The 26,174-nt window shown below is 42.5% G+C and overlaps 1 protein-coding gene across 4 annotated transcripts in view; it reads right to left on the bottom strand.

Moving 5' to 3' along the window:
* Positions 1-26,174, bottom strand: part of CHDH (choline dehydrogenase) — a 77,189-nt gene that overhangs the window by 35,804 nt on the left and 15,211 nt on the right. The gene's annotated exons all lie outside the window — the stretch shown is intronic.

The following is a 26,174-nucleotide window of genomic DNA, read 5'->3' as shown; positions in this document are numbered from 1 at the left end:
ATAGTCTAAATACTTCAATTAAAATACACAGATTGCCAAATGGGATTTAAAAAAATAAAGCAAGACTCAAATATATGCTGTCTGCATAAAAAGAAAACCCACTTTATTTTATTTTATTTTTTTGGCTTTAGACCATCAATTTACCTAAATATCATTTTATTATTTATTTTTGCATTTTAACTTAAAATTCTCAAACTAAATTGGCAATCATATATGTCCCCTATAAATTAAAAAGTATAAGGAAAAGATGAATTTAAAGATGATTATTTCTTTTAACTATTGGGTTTTTTTACTTTTTTTTTTTACAGCAGGTTTATTATTTATCTATTTTATGCATATTAGTGTATACATGTCAATCCCAATCTCCCAATTCATCCCACCACCACACCCCACCCCTGCTTTCCCCCCTTGGTGTCCATATGTTTGTTCTCTACATCTGTGTGTCTATTTCTGCCTTGCAAACCGGTTCATCAGTACCATTTTTCTAGATTCCACATATATGTGTTAATATACAATATTTCTCTTTCTTTGTTTTTAATTTTTATTTTATTATTTTTTAACATCTTTATTGGAGTATAATTGCTTTACAATGGTGTCTTGGTTTCTACTGTATAACAAAGTGAATCAGCTATACATATACATATATACCCGTATCCCCTCCCTCTTGAGTCTCCCTCCCACCCTCCCTATCCCACCCCTATAGGTGGTCACAAATCACGGAGCTGATCTCCCTGTGCTATGCAGCTGCTTCCCACTAGCTCTCTGTTTTACATTTGGTAGTGTATATATGTCCATGCCACTCTCTTACTTCGTCCCAGTTTACCCTTCGCCCTCCCCGTGTCCTCAAGTCCATTCTCTATGTCTGCGTCTTTATTCCTGTCCTGACCCTAGGTTCTTCAGACCATTTTTTTTTTTTAGATTCCATATATATGTATTAGCATACGGCATTTGTTTTTCTCTTTCTGACTTACTTCACTCTGTATGACAGTCTCAGGGTCCATCCACCACGCTACAAATAACTCACTTTCATTCGTTTTTATGGCTGAGTAATATTCCATTGTATATATGTGCCACATCTTCTTTATCCATTCATCTGTCAAAGGACACTTAGGGGGTTTCCATGTGCTGGCTATTGTAAATAGAGCTGTAATGAACATTGTGGTACGTGATTCTTGTTTCTTTTTTTTTTTTTTTGAATTTCATTTTATTTTTTTATACAGCAGGTTCTTATTAGTTATCCATTTTATACATATTAGTGTATATATGTCAATCCCAATCTCCCAATTCATCACACCACCACCCTCCCCCCACCACTTTCCCCCCTTGGTGTCCATGTTTGTTCTCTACATCTGTGTTTCAATTTATGCCCTGCAAACCGGTTCATCTGTACCATTTTTCTAGGTTCCACAGATATGCGTTAATATACGATATTTGTTTTTCTCTTTCTGACTTCCTTCCTCTGTATGACAGTCTCTAGATCCATCCACATCTCTACAAATGACTCAATTTCATTCCTTTTTATGGCTGGGTAATATTCCATTGTATATATGTACCACATCTTTTTTATCCATTCATCTGCTGAGGGACATTTAGGCTGCTTCCGTGTCCTGGCTATTGTAAATAGTGCTGCAATGAACATTGGGGTGCATGTGTGTGTTTTTTCTTTAACATCTTTATTGGGGTATAATTGCTTTACAATGGTGTGTTAGTTTCTGCTTTATAACAAAGTGAATCAGTTATACATATGTTCCCATATGTCTTCCCTCTTGCGTCTCCCTCCCTCCCACCCTCCCTATCCCACCCCTCCAGGCTGTCACAAAGCACCGAGCCAATATCCCTGTGCCATGTGGCTGCTTCCCACTAGCTATCTACCTTACGTTTGTTAGTGTGTATATGTCCATGACTATCTCTCGCCCTGTCACAGCTCACCCTTCCCCCTCCCGATATCCTCAAGTCCATTCTCCAGTAGGTCTGCGTCTTTATTCCTGTCTTACCCTAGGTTCTTCATGACATTTTTTTCCCTTAAATTCCATATATATGTGTTAGCATACGGTATTTGTCTTTTTCTTTCTGACTTACTTCACTCTGTATGACAGACTCTAGGTCTATCCACCTCATTACAAATAGCTCAATTTTGTTTCTTTTTATGGCTGAGTAATATTCCATTGTATATATGTGCCACATCTTCTTTATCCATTCATCCAATGATGGGCACTTAGGTTGTTTCCATCTCCGGGCTATTGTAAATAGAGCTGCAATGAACATTTTGGTACATGACTCTTTTTGAATTTTGGTTTTTTCAGGGTATATGCCCAGTAGTGGGATTGCTGGGTCATATGGTAATTCTACTTTTAGTTTTTTAAGGAACCTCCATACTGTTCTCCGTAGCCATTTACATTCCCACCAACAGTGCAAGAGGGTTCCCTTTCCTCCACACCCTCTCCAGCATTTGTTGTTTGTAGACTTTCTGGTGATGCCCGTTTTAACTGGTGTGAGGTGATACCTCATTGTAGTTTTGATTTGCATTTCTCTAATAATTACTGATGTTGAGCAGCTTTTCTTGTGCCTCTTGGCCATCTGTATGTCTTTTTTCAAGAAATGTCTATTTAGGTCTTCTGCCCATTTTTTGACTGGGTTGTTTTCTTAATATTGAGCTGCATAAGGTGTTTATATATTTTGGAGATAAATCCTTTGTCCATTGATTCGTTTGCAAATATTTTCTCCTGCTCTGAGGGTTGTCTTTCCGTCTGGTTTATAGCTTGCTGTGCAAAAGCTTTTAAGTTTCATTAAGTCCTATTTGTTTATTTTTGTTTTTATTTCCATTACTCTAGGAGGTGGGTCAAAAAAGATCTTGCTGTGATTTATGTCAAAGAGTGTTCTTCCTATGCTTTCGTCTAAGAGTTTTATAGTGTCCGGTCTCACATTTAGGTCTTTCATCCATTTTGAGTTTATTTTTGTGTATGGTGTTAGGGAATGTTCTAAGTTCATTCTTTTACATGTAGCTGTCCAGTTTTCCCAGAACCACTTACTGAAGAGACTGTCTTTTCTCCATTGTATATCCTTGCCTCCTTTGTCATAGATTAGTTGACCATAGGTGCATGGGTTTATCTCTGGGCTTTCTATCCTGTTCCGTTGATCTAAATTTCTGTTTTTGTGCCAGTACCATACTGTCTTGATTACTGTAGCTTTGTAGTATTGTCTGAAGGCAGGGAGTCTGATTCCTCCAGCTCCAATTTTTCCCCTCAAGATTGCTTTGGGGGCTTCCCTGGTGGCGCAGTGGTTAAGAATCCACCTGACAATTCAGGGGACATGGGTTCAAGCCCTGGTCTGGGAAGATCCCACGTGTCACGGAGCAACTAAGCCCATGCACCACAACTACTGAGCCTGCACTCTATAGCTTGCGAGCCACAACTACTGAGCCCGTGCACTGCATCTACTGAAGCCCATGTGCTCTAGAGCCCATGCTCCTCAACAACAGAAGCCACCGCAATGAGAAGCCTGTGCACTGCAACAAAGAGCAGCCCCCTCTCAGCGCAACTAGAGAAAGCCCACATGCAGCAACGAAGACCCAATGCAGCCAAAAATAAATATAATTAATTAATTAATTTTAAAAAAAAGATTGCTTTGGCTATTCAGGGTCTTTTGTGTCTCCATACAAATTTTAAGATTTTTTGTTCTAGTTCTGTAAAAAATGCCACTGGTAATTTGATAGGGACTGCACTGAATCTGTAGACTGCTTTGAGTCGTATAGTCATTTTCACAACATTGATTCTTCCAATCCACGAGCATGGTATATCTCTCCATCTGTTTGTGTCATCTTTGATTTCTTCTTTCATCAGTGTCTTACAGTTTTCTGAGTACAGGTCTTTTACCTCCTTAAGTAGCTTTATTTGTAGGTATTTTATTCTTTTTTTTGCAGTGGTGAATGGGATTTTTTCCTTAATTTCCCTTTCTGATCTTTCATTGTTAGTGTATAGGAATGCAAGAGATCTCTATGCATTAATTTTGTATCCTGCAACTTTACCAAATTCATTGATGAGCTCTAGTAGTTTTCTGGTGGCATCTTTAGGATTATGTATAGAATCATGTTATCTGCACACAGTGACAGTTTTACTTCTTCTTTTCCAATTTGGATCGCTTTTATTTCTTGTTCTTCTCTGATTGCCATGGCTAGGACTTCCAAAACTATGTTGAATAATAGTGGTGAGAGTGGACATCCTTGTCTCGTTCCTGATCTTAGAGGAAATGCTTTCAGTTTTTCACCACTGAGAATGATGTTTGCTGTGGGTTTGTCGTATATGGCCTTTATTATGTTGATGTAGGTTCCCTCTATGCCCACTAGGAAAACCCACTTTAAATATAAAGGCATAAGTAACACAGAAGAAAATGGAAAAAAAAATATACTACACAAACACTAAACAAAAAAGTGAGTGACTACATTAATACCAGACAATGTAGACTTAAGTATAAAGAATATTAACCAAGGTTTAGAAGACATTTCAAAATGATAAAGAGGTCAATATATCATAAAGAAATGATATATATGTATCATGATATATGTGTATATGTGATGATATATGATATATGATATATGTGTATATGTGTCTAGTAGAGCTTCCACAGCATGAAGCATAAATTGATAAAACTGAAATGAAAAATGAATACACAATTACTCTTAGAGATTTTAATACTCCCCTCTCCATAACAGATAAAACTACTAGATAAAAAGTCAGTAAGAATATACAAGACTTAAACATTATGAACTAAGTTGACCTAATTAACACTTAGTATGAACACCCAAACACCAGCAGAATACATGTCCTTCACAAGTGTACATCACCAAGACAGACAGTATTCTGGGCCATTATAAAAATCTCAACAGGGGCTTCCCTGGTGGCACAGTGGTTAAGAATCCGCCTGCCAATGCAGGGCATACAGGTTCAAGCCCTGGCCCAGGAAGATCCCACATGCCATGGAGCAACTACTAATGAGCCTGTGCTCTAGAGCTCGCGTGCCACAACTACTGAGCCTGTGTGCCACAACTACTGAAGCCCATGTGCCTAGAGCCCATGCTCCACAACAAGAGAAGCCACTGCAATGTGAAACCCGTGCACTGCAACGAAGAGTAGCCCCTGCTCACCACAACCAGAGAAAGCCCGTGCACAGCAACAAAGACCTAGCACAGCCAAAAATAAAAATAAATAATAAATAAATTTTAAAAAAACTCAACAAATTTAAGAGGACTGAAATGCTACAAAGTATGTTCTCTACCCACAAAAGAACTGACTTAGAAATAAATAATAAAAGTATATCTGAAAAAATCCCTAAATATTAAGAAATTAAACGACACACTTTTAAATAACCCATGAGTCAAAGAAGAAATCACAGGAGAAATTAGCAAATGTTTGAAGTGAATGAAAATGAAAACACAACAGACAGAAATGTGTGGGATGTAGGAAAGCAGTGCTTTGAATGAAAAATACATCATTAAATTGCTTACATTAGAAAAGTCAGATCTCAAATTGAGGATTTATACTTTCACCTTTAAAAAGTCAGAAAAAATGAAAATTGGTCCCATGGTGATCAGAAGAAAGTAATAAACATAACAGTACAAATCAATAAAACTGAAAACAAATTTAAAAATGGAAAAAATTAATAAAACCAAAATGAAGTTCTTAAAAACAATTAATAAAATTAATAAACCTCTACCCAGGCAAAGAAAAAAGGAAGGATAACACAAATTACCAACATTGGCAATGACAGAGGGAACATCCTTACATATTGTACAGATAGTAAGACTATTATGACAACTTTACAGCAATATATTTGATAATTAAGATGAGATGGATACATTTTTTGAAAGATTATCAAAGTCCACTCAAGAAGAACTATATAACCTAAATAGCTGTATATATTTATTTAAAAAATTAAATTCATTAGTTTAAATTTTTCCCACAAAGAAAACTCTAGACTACATTGGTAAAAGCTAAGAAACATTCAAGATGGAATAATACCAATTCTATAAAAAACGTATGAGAACACTTCCCAACTCATTTTTTAAAGCCAGCAGTATTCTGTTACCAAAACCAAAGATATCACAAGAAAACTAGAGACCAATATGCACCATGAACAAAGATGCAAAAATCTTAAACAAAATTTTAGCAAATCAAATCCAGCAAGAAACAAAAAACATACATCATAACCAACTAGAGTTTTATTCCAGGAATGTAAGATCGGTTCAACATTTGAAAATCAGTCAGTGGTTTAACACACCAAAAAAGAAAAAACATACAATCATCATAGTTAATACAGAAAGCATTTGGATATATACAACATCCATAAAATCTCTGTGTACTTAAAGAATGGAAGAGAACTTCCTGATAAAGGGAATCTATGAAACACCCACAGCTGACTTTGTACTCAATGGTGAAAGACCGAAGCTTTCCTCCTGAGATCAGAAACAAGGCAAGGATGTTCACTCTAATCACTTTTATTCAACACTGTTTAAAGGTCCTAACCAGGGATTTAAGGTTATTTAATTAATTAAAAATAAAAGGCATACAGATTGGAAAGAAAGAATTATAAGCGTCCTTATTTGCAGACAAGATGATCATCTACACAGAATTTCCAAGTAATTTACAAAGAAAGCTACTGGAATTAATAAGTGAATTTAGCAATATCACAGGATACAAGGTCAACATACAAAACTCAATTGTATTTTTATATACTATTAATGACCAACTGAAATTTTAAATGTAGTAAAGAGTTTGAGTCCATTTTTTATGTTTGGTCATTGACAGCTTTCAAGCTCCACCCCTCCCCCTTGCCCTACATCTGAGCAAGTCAGTAAGAAGGCTCTGAATTTCTGCCTTAGGTGTCAGTTGGTAAGTTCAAATCATGCAAATCCAATCCATATGTAGGAATCCTCACCTTGGTCCCACTCCCCAGGGCCACTCCCCCTTTCTGTCACTCAAGCTATCCCAGACTGGCTTGGATGCCTGCCCTGCTCTATCCAGAAAGCCCCATTATGTGAGTAATAAAATTTTTCATAGCCTCTTGGCACATGTGTGGTACCATCAGTCCCAACATTCAAACAAATTATGGGTGGGAGGGGGTAGATCCCACTCTCCCACAAGTCAAAACAATACCACTTACAAGAGCATCAGGAAATTTGAAATAATTAGTATTAGATTTAACAAAATATGTGCAAAACCTATACACTGAAAATGACAAAACATTATTGATAGAAGTTAAAGATGATCCAAATATATAGAGAGAGATACCACAAGTAGGAAGACCTAATATTGTTATGTCAGTACTCCCCAAATTGATTTATAGATTTTCATGCAATGCCAATCAAATCTCAGCAGGATTTTTTTTTTAGAAATTGACATGCTGACTTCAAAATGTATATGGAAATACAAATGACACAGAAAAAGTTACAGTACAGACAAAAAGAAACCCCGCGTGGCAGTGAAAATGAAGGAACCACAGCACCTCATATCAGTATGGTTGAATCCTAAAAATAGATTCAAAATATACAAAGCAAATAAGATGGTATGACCTGAATGAGACCTTTATATAAATAAAGTTTTAAAACATGTAATTCATTTATGTACCCAACATCAGAGTCCCAAAATACATAAAGCAAACATTGACAGATTTGAAGGGAGAAATAGATAGTTCTATAGTAATAAATGGAGACTTCTATACTCAGATTTCAATAATAGAAGAACCAGACAGAAAACCAGTAAGGAAATAAAGAACTTGAATAACATTACAAACCAAATGGATCTAACAGACATTTACAAAATACCCCACCCAACAACAGCAGAATACATTTTTCTCAAGTGCACATGGAACATTCTCTAGGACAGCCCATGTGTTAGGCCACAAAACAAATCTTAATAAATTTTAAAAGACTGAAATAATACAAAGTATCTTTTCTGATCATAATAGAATAAAACTAGAAACCGATATCAGAAGGAAAACTGGAAAATTCACAAATATGTGGACATTAAACAACACACTCTTAATCAATGTGTCAAAGGAGAAATCACAAGGGAAATTAGAAAATATTTTAAGACAAATGAAAATAAAATCACAGCATGCCAAAACATATGAGATGAAGCAAAAGCAGTGCTAAGACGGGAAATTTATAGTTGTAAATGCTTACATTAAAAAGGAAGAAAGATTTCAATAAAAAACCAAGCTTTACATCTTAAGGAACTAGAAAAAGAAGAGCAAACTAAACCCAAAGTTAGCAGAAGGAAGGAAATAATAAAGATTAGAGCAGAGATAAAGAACAGGAAAACAACAAAGACAGTCAACCCAAAAGTTGATTCTTAAAAAAATTTTTTTATCAAAAGTTTAGGTAGGTTAACTAAGAAAAAACAGTGAAGACTCAAATTAGTAAAATCAGAAATTTAAGGGGGGCCATCACTGCTGATTTTACAGATATACAAATGACGATAAGAAAGTACTGTGAACAATTGTATACGAACAAATTGGATAACCTAGAGGAAACAGACAAATTCCCAGAAATATATCATCTATCAAAACTGAATCATGAAGAAAGAGAAAATATGAATAAACCTATAATTAGTAAGGAGATAGAATCAATAATCAAAAACCTCCCCAAAAAGGAAAACCCTGGAGAAAATGGCTTCACTTGTGAATTCTACCAAACATTTACAGAATGAACATCAATCCTTCTCAAATTCTTCCAAAAAATTAAAGAGGAGGGCAAGTTTCCTAACTCATGTGAGGCAGGCACTAACCAGATAGCAAAGCCAAAGACACTAACAAGAAAACTACAGACCAATATCTCTTATGAGTAGTGATGTGAAAATTCTCAACAAAATACAAGCAAACTGAATTCATCAGCATATTAAAAAGGACTGTCTACCATGACCAGGTGGGATTTATCCCAGGTTTATTTGTGAACCATATTTGCACAAATATGGTTCAACATATGAAAATCAATCAATATAATACACCACGTTAATAGAATGAAGGAATAAAAATCACATAATCGTCTCAACTGATGCAGAAAAAGCATCTGACATAATTCAACACACTTTCATGATAAAAACACTCAGTAAACAAGGAATAGAATGAAACTTCCTCAAAATGATAAAGGTCATATATGAAAACCTTGGGGTAACATCATACTCTGTGGTGAAAGACTGAAGTCTTTCCCCTAAAATCAGGACTAAGACAAGGATACTCACTTTTGCCACCTTTATTCAACACAGTATTGGAAGTTCTAGCCAAAGAAATTAGGCAAGAAATAAAAGGCATCAAAATTTTAAACAAAGAAGTTATCTCTGTTTGTAGATGACATGATCTAACATGTAGAAAATCCTAAAGATTACACAGAGACACACACAATAACTATTAGAGCTAATAAGTAAATTCAGCAAAGTTGCAGGATCCAAAATCACAGAAAAATCATTTGCATTTCTAGACACTAACAGTGAACAATCTAAAAAGGAAATTAAGGCAACAATTCCACTTATAATAGTAGCAAAAAGAATAAAATATTTAGAAATAAATTTAACCAAGGAGTTGAAAGACCTAACACTGAAAACTACAAAATATTGCTGAAAGAAATTAAATAAGGTATAAAGAGATGGAAAGACATCCTGTGTTCTGGATTGGAAGACTTAATATTGTTAAGATGGCAATACTACCTATGGCACTTTACAGATTCAATGTAATCCCTATCAAAATCCCAACGGTGCTTTTTCAGAAATAGAGAAACCCATCTTAAAATTCATATGCAATCTCAAGGGACCCCAAATAGCCAAAACAATCTTGGAACAGAACAGGTTGGAAGACTGACACTTTCTGATTTCAAAGCTTACTACAAAGCTCCAGTAATCAAAACAACATGGTGGTGGCATAAGGACAGACATATAGAACAACAGAAAAGAGAGTGCAGAAATAAACCCTCACATAGATGGGTAGTTGATATTTTACTAGGGTGACAAGACACATTCGATGGAGAAACGATCATTTTTTAAGCAAATTGTGTTGGGGAAACTGGATATCCATATGCAAAAGCATGAAGTTTGACCCTTACCTAATACCGTATACAACAATTAAAATAGACCAAAGACCTAAATGTAAGAACTAAAATTATAAAACCCTTAGATAAAACCATAGGGAAAAATCTTTATGACACTGGATTTGGCAATGATTTCTTGCTTGATGATGATGCTTCACCAAAAGCACAGGCAACAAGGGAAAGAACAGATAAATTGGATTTCATCAAAATTAAAAACTTTTGTGCAACAAAGGACCTCATCAAGAGAGTGAAATAACCCACAAAATGGAACAAAATATTTGCAAATCATAGCTCTGTAAGGGATTAATGTCCAGAATATATAAATAACTCCTACTACTCAATTACAACAAAAAGCACACAACTCAACACACACACACACACACACACACACACACACACACACACACAAAGGGCAAAGAACTAGAATAGATGTTTCTCCAAAGATATACAAATGGCCAATAAACATGTGAAAAGATGTTCAACATCACTAATGCAAATTAAAACCACAATGAAATACCACCTCACACCCATTAGAATGGCTATTATCCAAAAAATGGAAAAAAACAAACATTGACAGGAATGTGGAGAAGTTGGAACCCTTGTACACAGTTGGTGGGAATGCAAAATGGTGCAGCCACCGTGGAAAACAGTTTGGTGATTCTTCAAAAAGTTAAATATAGAATTACCATATAATCTAGCAATTCCACTCCTAATTATGTACCCAAAATAACTGAAAGCAAAGACTCAAACAGATACTTGTATGACAATATTTTTAAGCAGCATTATTCACAATAGCAAAAAGGTGGAAACAACACAAATGTCCATCAACAGATGATTGGATAAGAGAAATGTGGTATATACATACAATGCAACATTATTCAGCCTTAAAAAGGAATGAAATTCGGGACATAGCAGTGAGTGCCAATCGCTGTCCCTCCTATTCCGGGTCACCGCTGCCGCTGGGAGACTCACAAGCAGGTGCCAAACGCTGCCCCCACCATGCAGGGAGCACTCACGGGACACGAGCAGGTCCCAATCACTGTCCCTGCTGTCCCTGGAGTGCACGGGCTGTCACCACCACTAGGAAACCCAGGAGCAGGTGCCAGTCACTGCCCCCACCATCCGGGGAGCATGCATGGGCAGGGAGCAGGCACCAATCGCTCCTCAGGGGTGCACGGGCTGCCAACCTCAGCTAGGGGACATGCGAGCAGGTGCCAAGTGCAGCCCCTGCTGTTCCGGGGGTGCACAGTCCACCACCACTGCTGGGTAACCCACAGGGTGGGCACCAATCACTGCCCACACCATACAGGGAGTGCTCACAGGCCAACACATCTGCACACCCCATATCAAGGGGATAATGGCTAGCACACACTAAGGAAAGAGGCAGTAAACATCCAAAATAAAAGCAGCCCCTCGATTCTGGACAAGATGGAAGAGTAGAAGGACTTGAGCTCACCTCCTCTCATGAAAACACCAAAATCACAACAAACTGCTGAACAACCATGGATAAGAAAGAGTGGAACCTACCAAAAATGATATTTTACATCCAAAGACAAAGAGGAAGCCATCATGGGATGGTAGGAGGAACACTTTCACAATATAATCAAATCCCATACCCACCAGGTGGGCGACCCACAAACTGGAAAATAATTATATCACAAAGGTTCTCCCACAGGAGTGAGTTCTGAGCCCCACATCAAGCTCCCCAGCATGAGGGTCTGGCAATAGAAGGAGGAGCCCCCCAGGGCATTTGGCTTTGAAGGCCAGTGGGGCTTGAGTGAAAGAGCTCCACAGGACTGAGGGAAACAGAAACTCCATTCTTGGTGGGCGCACACAAGATTTCACATGCACTGGGACCCAGCACAAAGCAGGGACTCCATAGGAGCCTGGGCTACCCCTGCCTGCTGGTCTCAGAAGGTCTCCTGGGGAGGTGGGGGTTGGCTGTGGCTCACTGTGGGGGCAAGGACACCGGTGGCAGAGGTCTCAGGAAATACTGATAGGCATGAGCTCTCCTGGAGGTCACCATTTTGGCACTGGGACTTGGCCCCACCCAGCAGCCTGTAGGCTCCAGTGCTTGGATGCCTCAGGCCAAACAACCAGCAGGTGGGGGAACACAGCCCCACCCATCAGCAGACAGGCTGTCTAAAGTTGTACTGAGCTCACAGCCACCTCTAAACGCACCCTTGGACATGGCTCTGCCCACCAGAGGGACAAGACCCAGCTCCACCCACCAGAGGGCAGGCAACAGTCCCTCCCACCAGGAAGCCTGCAAAAACCCCTGGACCAATCTCACCCACCAGGGGGCAGGCACCAGAAGCAAGAAGAACTACGATCCTACAGCCTGTGGAAAGGAGACCACAAAACCAGAAAGTAAGACAAAATGAGACAGCAGAGAAATATGTTTCAGACAAAGAAACAAGATAAAAACCCAGAACAACTAAGTGAAGTGGAGACAGGCAATCTACCTGAAAAAGAATTCAAAGTAATGATAGTAAAGATGATCAAAGATCTCAGAAAAAGAATGGAGGCACAGACCGAGAAGATACAAGAAATGTTTAACAAATACCTAGAAGACTTCAAGAACAAACAGAGGTGAACAATAACTGGAATGAAAAATACACTAGAAGGAATCAATAGCAGAATAAATGAGGCAGAAGAATGAACAAGTGAGCTAGAAGACAGAGTGGTGGAAATCACTGCTGTGGAACAAAATAAAGAAAAAAAGAATGAAACAAAATGAGGACAGTCTCAGAGACCTCTGGAACAACATTAAACACACCAACATTCACACTATAGGGGTCCCAGAAGAATAGAGAGAAAAGACCTGAGAAAATACGTGAAGAGATTATAGTTGAAAAATTCCCTAACATGAAAAAGAAAACACTCAAGTCCAGGAAGCACAGAGAGGTCCATACAAGATAAACCCAAGGAGGAACACGCTGAGACACATTAATCAAACTGACAAAAATTAAAGACAAAAAATATTAAAAGCAACAAGGGAAAAGCAACAAATAACATACACAGGAATCCTCATAAGGTTATCAGCTGATTTTTCAGCAGAAATTCTGCAGGTCAGAAGAGAATGGCATGATATATTTAAAGCAATGAAAGGGGAAAACCTACAACCAACAATACTCTACCCAGCAAGGCTCTCATTCAGATTCGATGGAGAAATCAAAAGCTGTACAGACAAGCAAAAGCGAAGAGAATTCAGCACCACCAAACCAGCTTTACAACAAATCCTAAAGGAACTTCTCTTACAGAAAAGAAAAGGTCACAACTAGAAACAAGAAAATTACGAATGGGAAAGCTAACCAATAAAGGCAAACATAAAGTAAAGGTAGGAAATCATCCATATACAAATATGATATCAAAACTAGCAATTGTGAGAAGAGGAGAGTACAGATGCAGGATATTGGAAATCCATTGGAATTAAGAGACCAGCAACTTAAAACAATCTTGTATACGTATAGACTGCTGTATCAAAACCTCATGGGAACCGCAAACCAAAAATCTACAATAGATACACACACAAAAAAGAAAAAGCAATCCAAACACAACACTAAAGATAGTCATCAAATCACAGGAGAGGAGAACAAGAGGAAGGGAAGAAAAAAGACCTACAAAAACAAATTCAAAGCAATTAATAAAATGGCAATAAGAACACACATATCAATAATTACCTTAAATGTAAATGGATTAAATGCTCCAACCAAAACACACAGACTGGCTGAATGGATACAAAAACAAGACCTGTATATATGTTGTTTACAAGAGACGCACTTCAGATCTAGGGACACATACAGACTGAAAGTGAGGCGATGGAAAAAGGTCTTCCATGCAAATGGAAATCAAAAGAAAGCTGGAGTAGGAATACTCATATCAGACAAAATAGACCTTAAAAAAAAGACTGTTACCAGAGACAAAGAAGGATGCTACATAATGATCAAGGGATCAATCCAAGAAGAAGATATAACAATTGTAAATATACATATGCACCCAACATAGGAGCACCTCAATATATAAGGCAAATGCTAACAGCCATAAAAGAAGAAATCAACAGTAACACAATAATAGTGGGGAATTTTAACAGCCCACATTCATTAATAGATCATCTAGACTGCAAAAGTCTACAAAATTAATACACAGAAATCTCTTGCATTCCTATACACTAACAATGAAAGATCAGAAAGAGAAATTAAGGAAACAATCCCATTTAGCATTGCAAAAAAAAGAATAAAATACCTAGGAATAAACTTACCTAAGGAGGCAAAAGACCTGTACTCTGAAAACTATAAGACGCTGATGAAAGAAATCAAAGATGACACAAACAGATGGAAAGATATACCATGTTCTTGGATTGGAAGAATCAATATTGTCAAAATGACTATACTACCCAAGGCAATCTACAGATTCAGTGTAATCCCTATCAAATTACAAATAGCAGTTTTCACAGAACTAGAACAGAAAATTTTAAGATTTGTATGGGAACACAAGAGACCCCAAACAGCCAAAGCAATCCTGAGAAAGAAAAATGGAGCTGGAGGAATCAGACTCCCTGACTTCAGACTATACTACAAAGCTACAGTAATCAGAACAGTATGGTACTGGTACCAAAAACACCAGAAATATAGATCAATGGAACAGGATAGAAACCTCAGAGATAATTAATCTAATTAATTAATAATTAATTAATCTACGACAAAGGAGGCAAGAATATACAATGGAAAAAAGACAGCCTCTTCAATAAGTGGTGCTGGGAAAACTGGACAGCTACATGTAAAAGGATGAAATTAGAACATTCTCTAACACCATACACAAAAATAAACTCAAAATGGATTAAAGACCTAAATGTAAGGCCAGATACTATAAAACTCTTAGAGGAAAACATAGGCAGAACACTCTCTGACATAAATCACAGCAATATCTTTTTTGATCCACCTCCTAGAATAATGAAAATGTAAACAAAAATAAACAAATGGGACCTAATTAAACGTAAAAGCTTTTGCACAGCAAAGGAAACCATAAACAAAATGAAAAGACAACCCACAGAATGGGAGAAAATGTTTGCAAATGAAGCAAACGACAAGGGATTAATCTCCAAAATATACAAACAGCTTGTGCAGCTCTATATAAAAAAACAAAACAAAACAACCCAGTCAAAAAATGGGCAGAAGATCTAAATAGACATTTCTCCAAAGAAGACATACAGATGGCCAAAAAGCACATGAAAAGATACTTAACATTGCTAATTATTAGATAAATGCAAATCAAAACTACAATGAGGTATCACCTCACACCAATCAGAATGGGCATCATCAAAAAGTCTACAAACAATAAATGCTGGAGAGGGTGTGGAGAAAAGGGAACCCTACTACATTGTTGGTGGGAATGTAAGTTGGTACAACCACTACGGAGAACAGTATGGAGGTTCCTCAAAAAACTAAAAATAGAACTACCATATGATCCAGCAATCCCACTCCTGGGCATATACCTGGACAAAACTATAATTCCAAAAGATACATGCACCCCTATGTTCAGAGCACAATAGCCAACACATGGAAGCAACCTAAATGTCCACTGACAGAAGAATGGATAAAGAAGATGTGGTGCATATATACAATGGAATATCACTCAGCCATAAAAAAAATGAAATAATGCCATTTGCAGCAACATGGATGGATCTAGAGATGATCATACTAAGTGAAGTAAGTCAGACAGAGAAAGACAAATACCATATGATATCACTTATATGTGGACTCTAAAAAAATGATACAAATGAACTTATTTGCAAAACAGAAACAGACTTCGAAAGCAGACTTGTGGCTGCAGGGGTGAGGGTGGGGGGAAGGTAGGGGGGATAAATTAGGAGTTTGGGATTAGCATATGCACACTACTATATATAATATAGATATTTAACAGGGACCTACTACTGTGTAACACAGGGAACTCTACTCAATATTCTGTAATAACCTATATGGGAAATAATCTGAAAAAGAATGGACATATGTACATGTAACTGAATCACTTAGTTGTAGGCCTTAAACTAACACAACATTGTAAATCAACTATACTCCAATATAAATTAAAAATTAAATTAACGTAAATAAAAATGAATATCAACCAAAAAAAAAAAAACATGCTACAACATGACAAGACAGATTTCCATGTAATTTTGAGTTTGTGACCAATTGCACAACAAACTTGATAATTCTGGCAAAGTCAAATTGCAAAAGAACTGTGCCTAGAATAAAATGCTTACCCACCACATCTGGAGTACCCATGCTTGGGACAGTCTGTCTCCAGAGTTGCACAGCTGGAAGGCTGACAAAACTTCCCGAAACGACCCTTTGAACAGGGTTCTTCACAATTTCTTGGCATGCACACGTGTGTGTGTGTGTGTGTGCATTTCCTTTCTAGCTCGGAGCCAGCACAGTGTACCAGACTAGAATCAGATCCTTGGGGCCACTGAGGTCCTGGCTTTTGTCAGTTACCCAAGAAGAGATGACAGAACTCTGGAGAGGGGCCAGCAGTCTCAGCCAGGCCTGCATGTGAAATAGGGCACAAGACCTGCTTCAACCTTTGAGAAGCTCTGCCAGGCAGGGCCAATGGCAAATAATGATTCTGCTTTGGGCACAGCTGGGTAACGTGTAGACCTTTTCTGAAGGTGAGGGACGCATCAGGGTTCTAAAGGTGCAGCCCTCTGTCTCAGCAATCCCACTTCTTCTAACAATTTATCCGAAAGAGGGACTTCCCTGGTGGTCCAGTGGTTAAGACTCTGCACTTCCCAACCTAAATGTCCATCAACAGAGGAATGGATAGAGAAGATGTGGTACATATATACAATGGAATATTACTCAGCCATAAAAAGGAATAAAATTGGGTCATTTGTAGAGACACGGATGTACCTAGAGACTGTCATACAGAGTGAAGTAAATCAGAAAAAGAAAAACAAATATTGTATATTAACGCATATATGTGGAATCTGAAAAAATTGGTACAGACAATCTTATTTACAAAGCAGAAATGGAGACACAGACATAGAGAACAAACATATGGATACCACGGGGTAAAGTGGTGGGGGTGGGATGAATTGGGAGATTGGGGTCGACATGTATACACTATTGATACTATGTAGAAAGTAAATAACTAATGAGAACCTACTGTATAGCACAGGGAACTCTACTCAATGCTCTGTGGGGACCTAAATGAGAAGGAAATCCAAAAAAGAGGGGATATAGGTATACGTATAGCTGATTCACTTTGCTGTACAATATAAACTAACACAATATTGCAAAGCAACTATACTCCAATAAAAAACAATTTTTTAATTAAAAAAAAAAGTAAGACATGATGCAATAGGAAAACTATTGACTTGGGAGTCAGAACAGAAGAACAGCAAAGCCACCTCGGAAAAAAAAAAGACTCCGCACTTCCAAGGCAGGGCACATGGGTTCAATCCCTGGTTGGGGAACCAAAATCCCACATGCTGCATGGCGCAAGCAAAAAAAAAAAAAGAATTTAAGCAAAAGAGAACTCTGCACAACTGTGAAAAAACAAGCCTAGAGGTCTGTCCTGAGTTGTTTATGCTGGCAAACAATGGTGAAAACCTTACTGTCCACCCATGGGGGACAGAGCCATAAAGAGGCCCCAGTCACAAGAAAGGAGGCTGTTAACCATTTACATAGTGGCTGGGTAGCCCTGTCGCTACAGACACGGCTTGAGCAGACCGAGGCACAAAGCTCAGCGGCTCGTGGGCACGAAGCCCCTTGGTGCCCCAAGGTCGGCACTGTCTCTGAGCCCATGGGCCAAGGTGGTATTGACAATCCCGAGAGAGAACTGCAGAAAGTGGGGCGGGGGGGAGGGCGCCGCCATCCTCGCCTTTCTGGGGGTTTCTGAGGGGTTGCTCTCCAATGGAGGACTCAGAGCAGGCCACCTGCCTTTGATCTGGCCTTCTAGTCCCGGCTTTGACCTGCTCTCCTGAGAGACCTCTGACAAGGTTCTCAACCTTCTAGGCTGGGCTTTGTGGGGGTCAAACGAATAATGCTCCGTAGCTGCCACTGTCTGTTCACGGAGCTCCATTAAGCCACGAAACCAAACAGAGTTATGAGTAAAGTAGTCATAATAGGGGCAACCACCCATCCTGAGCGCTTCACGTGGGGTATCACACACTGAATCTCCCACAGACACTGGGGGAGCGGGCTTCATCATCTTCATCTTCATCTTCATCATCATCATCATCACCATCACCATCAGTCCCACATCACAGAAAAGAAAACAAGCCTGAGAGGGGAGCCCCTGTCCCTTTTCAAGTCACAGGCAGGACCCGCCCAACACAGCCACATTCTGGGAGCTAAAAAGTCACCTGAGTCAGCACATGGAAAGGGTACAAGGCACCACCCAAGGCTGTAGAGGCCAAGAAGTGGTAAAGTTCGGCTGCTTCGCTGCAGCCTGGCAAAGCCTTCTCAATGGCATAGCAGCCTGATCGCCCAGCGCTGGGGTGGGAGGAGGGGAGTTTGGGGTGGTGGCCCAGGTGGGAAGGGTCTGGTCAGAGAGGTAGCCGGGCTGGGGAGTAATGGTCCAGCGAAGAACCCTGGGCAGCTGCCCCCTCCCCGCATAGGAACCTCACTGCCCACCTCCAGCCCAGGCCACCCATCCTCCCAAGATGGTGGAGCAAGCTTCCTCACAGCCCCAAGAGCCCTGCCTCCTGCCCCTGCCTCACCCATCACCCTTCACCCAACCATGAGCCTCACTCTCTGGGTTCCAGGCACCCAGACCACCTACCCTCCCACCCACCCTGGTCCTTTGCACGTGTGCTCCTTCTTCCAGGTATGGGGTCCCCACCTCCTTGCACCTGGGTCACTTCTCACCTTCCCTCAGACCCTGCTCAGCCAATGCTCCCTCTGAGAAGCCTTCCTCGGCCACTGGCCACATCCATCCTGCGACTTCTCTTTGAACCACTTACTGAGACCTCAACCCTAAGAGTGAAATGAGCTGTCAAAGGCCCACCGCCCCAGCCAAAGGCTCTGTGGCCTTGCCCCCAACGCGGAGCGTGGCACTCTGTAATGCTAGCTGAGTAGCCATATGATGGGGACAGGCCGGCGTGCAGCCTACAGCTCCCACACCCGGGAAGTCTGAGATGCGGACACTGAACTGAGACATCTGTGCCGGGCCAGAGAGAGGTACCACTGAGAAGGGGCACAGGGAGGGACTTCCGTGGTCGTCCAGTGGTTAAGAGTTCGTGCTTCCACTACAGGGGGCATGGGTTCGATCCGTGGTCGGGGAACTAAGATCCTGCATGCCACAGCAAATAAATAAATTAAATTAAATTAAATAAGGGGCACAAGGAACATTCTGGATCCTGACCAGGTAATGATCACCTGGGTGCGTATACAGATCAAAATTCACCATCAGTACACTTTACTGTATGTTGTAGCTTAATTTTTCTTAATTTAAAAAAACTCATTTTCTTCGAAAGTCAAGTTTCTCTTCCTAAAACTCTCATCTCCCACATTTTGGTGCAGAATAAACAAATGAATCAGAAACTCTCCCGTCTTCTCCTGAATTAGCTCATCAGTTGCTACCTCGGAGATAACTCCAGCTGCCTGGGCAGGGCCCACTTGTCCTTGCACCCTCCTGGTGCTGAGGGTGGGACACAGGACAGGGCAGAGACTGCTCAGAAAGCCAAGAAACCCCAGGGAGGAGTCCCAAGTATGATGCCAACCACAGGCCAGGCTTTTGTCCCCAGCTCTGCCAGGACTTCTGTGTGACCTGGGCCGGGGGTTTCCTGTTGGCAACAGTGGGTGCCAGCCTGTGCGGGGGCCTCTGATGTTTGCAGCTCCTCCCTTCTCGCCTCTGCATATGTCTGAATGAGATATGTGTGAATGAGAGAACACAATGAAATATCCTCACCCAAAACTCCAGACCTGAATCTGCTCACACTTCTAAATCCACCGATTTGGAGGAAATTCGAAGATCAGAGGAACGTGGGATCCCACACAGAATCCAGGCCAAGGGAAAGCCCGACATTTCTTCAACAAGTTCAAGTGAAAAAGAAACAAGGCAGAGAGAGATGGAGGGAAATCCACAGATCATGAGAGAATGACGTGCGGATCTCACTCAGGTCCTAGGAATTTGAACAGTGACTGGATATTTGAGGATATTAAGAAGTCATTGTTTGTCAGATGTGACACTGGTTCTGTGGTAATGTTGTTTAAAACGACTGTTTCAGAAATACCTACTGAAAGATGGACAGAAAAAATAAGCAATATTTGGATTTGGTTTAAAAAACCCCAGGGATCTGGGGGGCAGACAAAACAGGATCACCCATGAGGGGATGGGATATGGGATTCAACACTCTCTTCTGGCTAATTTTGTGTGTGTTCCAAGTTTTCCACAACAAAAAGGGCTTTCGTTGTTGCTATCTGTTTTAAATCTCAAATCTCTCTGCTAAAGGACTGAGGAATGAAGGCAGAGTGGGAGAAACTCGGAGGCCGGGAGCCTGATCTAGGCTGATGGACTCCACCCCGTTCCACAGAAGTTGGGGCGTTCAACAAAGGTTTGCTACCCGCTTCCTCCTTCAAGCACATTTTCAACCAGTTTTTAAAACCTCGATTAAAAAACACCACCTCACACCCAGATGTGAAGGATTCAGGCTCTGTGGCCAGGGCCAACCCACATGCTATTTTCGACTGTCTGCGAAAGATAAGCACAGAATCAAAAGGCAGGGTTTAGAAACGTTTCCAGCAATCTGACACAGTGACTTGATGTCTGCTGCATCTCCTAATAAGATAACGAGCTTAAATGCGATGTATCTTTGTTTTTACTGTAACAACTTTTATTACATTTTTTAAATCAACCCATGTGAGATTAAAATTTAAAAACCAAACATGGTCCTGCACCACAGGGAGTTTGAGATGCACTATTATGGACTGGACATCAATCCCCTAGAGGCCCAGACCCGTGCGCTGAGGTGACTTGTCCAAGGTCCCAGGACAAAGCGTCCCTTCCCACCATCTGAGGCACCGACTCTGGCATCTGCTGCAAACACAGGGCTAAGCAGAGGGCAGAGAGCAGCAGCTGCCAGGACTGCTTGATCTTTTTTTTTATTTTACTTTTTATTTTTTTTAACATCTTTACTGGAGTATAATTGCTTTACAATGGTGTGTTAGTTTCTGCTGTATAACAAAGTGAATCCGCTATACATATATCTCCATATCCTCTCCCTCTTGCGTCTCCCTCCCACCCTCCCTATCCCACCCCTCTAGGTGGTCACAAAGCACCGAGCTGATCTCCCTGTGCTATGCGGCTGCTTCCCACTAGCTATCGGTTTTACGTTTGGTAGTGTTATATGTCCATGCCACTCTCTCACTTCGCCCCAGCTTACCCTTCCCCCTCCCCATATCCTCAAGTCCATTCTCTACGTCTGCATCTTTATTCCTGTCCTGCCCCTAGGTTCTTCAGAACCTTTTTTTTTTATTAGAGTCCATATAATATGTGTTAGCATATGGTATTTATTTTTCTCTTTCTGACTTACTTCACTCTGTATGACAGACTCTAGGTCCATCCACCTCACTACAAATAACTCAATTTCGTTTCTTTTTATGGCTGAGTAATATTTCATTGTATATATGTGTCACATCTTCTTTATCCATTCATCTGTTGATGGACACTTAGGTTGCTTCCATGTCCTGGCTATTGTAAATAGAGCTGCAATGAACACTCTGGTACATGACTCTTTTTGAATTATGGTTTTCTCAGGGTATATGCCCAGTAGTCGGATTGCTGGGTCATATGCTAGTTCTATTTTTAGTTTTTTAAGGAACCTCCATACTGTTCTCCATAGTGGCTGTATCAATTTACATTCCCACCACCAGTGCAAGAGAGTTCCCTTTTCTCCACACCCTCTCCAGCATTTATTGTTTGTAGATTTTTTGATGATGGCCATTCTGACTGGTGTGAGGTGATACCTCGTGAAAGGATGCTCAACATCACTAATCATTAGAGAAATGCAAGGCCTGCTTGATCTTTAATCCGTGTTCACTCAGGCACTACCACAGGCTCGGAGACACACTCCTCCGAAGGCCAGCAAGGCCCTGGAGGTGGTAAGCGAGCCCCTGTCGAGGCGCCATCCAGCCACGGCATGGCAGGGACAGGGACGCCAGATCACACCTGGGAGCAGCCCTGCAGGTAGCCAGCTCACTTTCTTTTATAAACCAACGGCGAGATATGAGTCAGCCAACTTTCCCACACATGCCCGCTACTGTGTCCCTTTCAAGCTTCTGGAGGGGCTTAGCGGCAGAGGGCTCTACAGACTGCCAGGTGAGCTGCTTAAAAACGCCCACTGCTTCCTTGTGTCAACTACGAACAGCTCCATCACTGAACGAAAGTGCAGGAATCAATCAGGCACCAAGGCTAGTGTAGGACATCAACCAGCATCCACAGACCCTGGTTTCAAGTATCACTGATGGAGAGATAGGTGGCTGCCCCTTTGCTATGAGTCCCACACATGCCCACGGCTCTACCCCCTGACATCTCCAGTAATCCTCCCTCAAGCTCTGGGAGGCCGACTCTGTCACCCACATACAGATGGGGCTTTGAGAGAAAAACAGAACCAGCCTCCTCTTCATTCTGGACCTTCTTCCAGGTGCCAGTGTGACAGCGCACGTGAAGATTGGTGCAAGTACACACAGGCTGTGGCCTCAAGGGGTTTCGCCCTAGGAACTGGCAGGGGTAGTGTTAACATGGACTTAACACTGTGGCCCGCGTCTGTGGGCCTTCCTGGGCCAGCCCTCCTCACTGGAGCAGAGAAACCGTTTGCGGCTCCACGGCCCCACTGTGAGCAGGGGGCAAGCTCTCAGTGTGGCCTCAGGGTCCCTGGCTCAAAGCAGGCATGGCCACGGACTCTGCAAAACTCAACCAGCTGGAGCAGAACACTGGGTGGTGGGGGGAGGGTGGTACCGAGGGCGGGGTGCTCCCAACAGCACCCGTCCCAGCTCGGGGGGTGCTTCCGGGGCCCTGGGAGGTGGCCAGTGTTTGCCAGAAACTGCTTGCTCTTCATGAGACAATGGGTCCACTGTGGACTGGCTGGGGCCTTGATTAATATTTGAAAAAACAAAAGAAGTGGAAAATTCCACCTGTGTGGGTGGAGACTGGGCCTGGGACATGTCAACAAGCCTAATGGTCTTGTTCCCTTGCTGACGCATAGGACGGAGAAACAAAGGTCTGACAAAAGTGACAGCCTGCGGGCATCGCTGCACTTGGGTCCAAAGGAATTTCCCTATTTGGGCCGTGGAGATCATTTGTTTATTTCTTGTCCCACCTCCCCTGCCCCTAAATTTACACAGCACTTTTAAGTCCTTCAGCTTTTTCCCACCTCTTCAGAGTCTTCCAACAGCCCTGCCAGGCCACCAGGGCTGATGTCAGCTTCATGTTATGGATGGGGAAACTGAGGCCCCAGGACAAACAGAGCCTCATCCGAGGCTGGCACTGGGGAATAACTAGCACAGCCAAGGATCTGGAACCCTGGTCTCTCCACCCCCCAGCAGCGGCACAGAACCTGTCCCAGGGGTTCTGGGGTCACAGCCATGGGTACTAGACAAAGTGGTCTTCCAGACTCCAGGAGAGGTGCCCTTCACCCCACCAGAGGAGGAAGAGGAGGAAGAAACTCAAACCAGCTCTCCTGGGCAGGCAGGCTTTGGTGCCGGCCTAGGAGGAAGGTATGCACTCATTCATTCGCTCATTCAAGCATTTCACAAGCGCCTCCTAAATACCAAGACTTGAAGGCACACTGCACAGTGGCTCTTCCAGAAACCTAGACCCAGCAGAATTCATGGCCAAAGGGGGAAGATCAGAGCATCTGCACTTCCCTCACAGACTTGAGTCACCTCATTGCCATTACACTGTCTCATCCGCCCACTTTACAGTAAAGGAAACTGGGGCTCTGAGAAGGGCAGTGACTTCCAGAGGTTACAGAGAGAGAGGAAGCTGAGACCTCCTGACCCGCAATGGCCCTGCCTCCTGTTTAAAGCCACGACACTATTGGACTTAGGCATTCAAACAAATGGTGTTCCTTCCAGCAGGCCACCTCGGAGGCTGCATGCTTAACCAACAAGGCCCTCTTGTGGAGGGACACTTTTTGGAAGGAACTTCCAAGCCAGAGCAGACCCCTTCCCCCCGAAAAGACAGGCAGGCACACCTCGCTGGCCCACAGAGAACACAGGCTGTGGCTGAAGGGCTCTCCTTGGGACTGCCCACTCTGCAGTCCTGCCGTGGGCATCAGAGAACCAGGGCCAGGGCAGTGTCACCTCTGTGCCCACACACACGCAGCCCTGGACCCAGGGCACTGGGGGATCCCTCAGCCTGTGTCCCAAGTCAACAGCCAGCACCTGCTGCCCAGGTTCCCTCCTCCTACCCGAAGCCCAGCCACCTCGGCACCATGCTGGCCTCACATTTCCTCTCTCCTTTGCCCACCAGCTTCTTCCCCTGGAGAAACGATCTTAGCCTTGCCCTTTCTTGAAAGAAAACCACCCCACTCCCACCTCCAAACTCCTCCTCCCCTGCCTGTCTCACCCCTTCTTGCCAAGGACCTAAGCCAGGGGCCCACCTCAGGCCGGGCCACCCCTGGCCCCTCTGCCTCATCTGACACCTCGGCTGCCCCCTCACTCTCGGCTTTTCCTGGTGCAGGCCCTCCTAGCCTTCACCTCCAGGGAGTTCTCCTTCCCCGGGGACCTATCCTCCTCCCTTCTCTACCACCCCTATAAATGTCTGACTCACAAACTCTATCTCCAGATAGAGGACTAACCTCTGCATCCCTGGTTGTCCCCAAAGCCCTCACACTCAACAGCCCAAGCTCCTGCCGCAGGGCCTGCTTTGGGGCCAGCTGTAAAGCCGGCACAGCTCGAAGCCTGGCCCACAGGGACTCGGCTATTTGTCCAGTGAACGCATTTTGGTTAGCACCTGCCTCCTCGCTGGTCTCAGAGGGACTGGCCTCCCACAGCCTGGCATAGCCACCCAGGTGGGCTTTCTAAAACTGAAAACTGACCACCACCAAAACATCTGCCGTGGTTCCTCTGCACCATGGGATAAAGTTCACGATCTCAAGAGCTGGAAAATGAGGCTGTCTGCATCTGCGCTTCCACAGCAGGCTGGGCACATGTGCCCTGGAACATGCTCTCACCGCCCTCATCCTCAGTCCAAAGGCAACTTTGCACCCCAGGGCTGGCACCCTGCACGTGTTTGCTCAGAAGAAAGACAACTATTAGAGCTGCAAATGATCTCTGGGACCCCAGGGCTCAAAGCAACTCAGAGAGGTTGAGCGAGGGGCCCAGGGTGGCCCAGCCCCAGGCATGGGTGAGGCAACAGCCTCACCTGAGCCACTCTCCTTGGTTAGAAACCACACCAATCCTCTGGAAGCGTCACCTGAAACCTACATGTGTGCATGCCACAGCCCCCAGCTCTAGCTGGGCCCACTCCATGCTGGCCCAAATCTTACTCAGGCAGATGGGCCAGACCTGGTGCACAGGACCTCAGCAAAAGAGCTGCTTGACTAAGTCAACCTCGCACCAGCTGACAATTTCATTCCTCCTTAGGCCTTGGTCTCATGTAAAGAATGAAGCTAACTTGGCCTACAAGTTTAAGGGACCTTGAGTTGGTCACCCCCACCTTGTCCTTTGCAAACCCAGGCAGCTGAAGCAGCAAAGTTCCAAGCACTCTGATCTGCTGTTGGCCCAGCTGATTTTTATTAACCTTCCCCCAAACCACTGTGCCTCAAAGGATGGTCCTGGTCCACCTGCGCAGAATTACCAGCAATGTCAAGTTAAATGCAGATTCCGGACCCTGCTGGACCTGGGGGGCTGGGCTGGCTCTCTGAAAGGCGGGCCCAAAATTTGCATTTAACGCTGCTCATAAATCCTGAGCTCAGGGAAACTCAAAAACCCGCCTCCAAACCCAAAGGGTGAAGGCTTCCGCCTCCGGAGACCGAAGTGTTAGTGTCAGGCCTCATTTTGTGAAAACATACGTTGACCAGAACACCCGGGGAAAGGGAGGGTTTCTGTTACACGAATTACATATAACTTAGTTCCTGCGAGGAACTAACTCCCGC

The sequence above is a fragment of the Lagenorhynchus albirostris genome, chromosome 10 (genome assembly GCF_949774975.1).
Source record: "Lagenorhynchus albirostris chromosome 10, mLagAlb1.1, whole genome shotgun sequence".
In the NCBI taxonomy this organism is placed as follows: domain Eukaryota; kingdom Metazoa; phylum Chordata; class Mammalia; order Artiodactyla; family Delphinidae; genus Lagenorhynchus; species Lagenorhynchus albirostris.
Note: the sequence above shows the minus strand (reverse complement) of the source record. Positions and strands in the feature narration are given on the sequence as shown.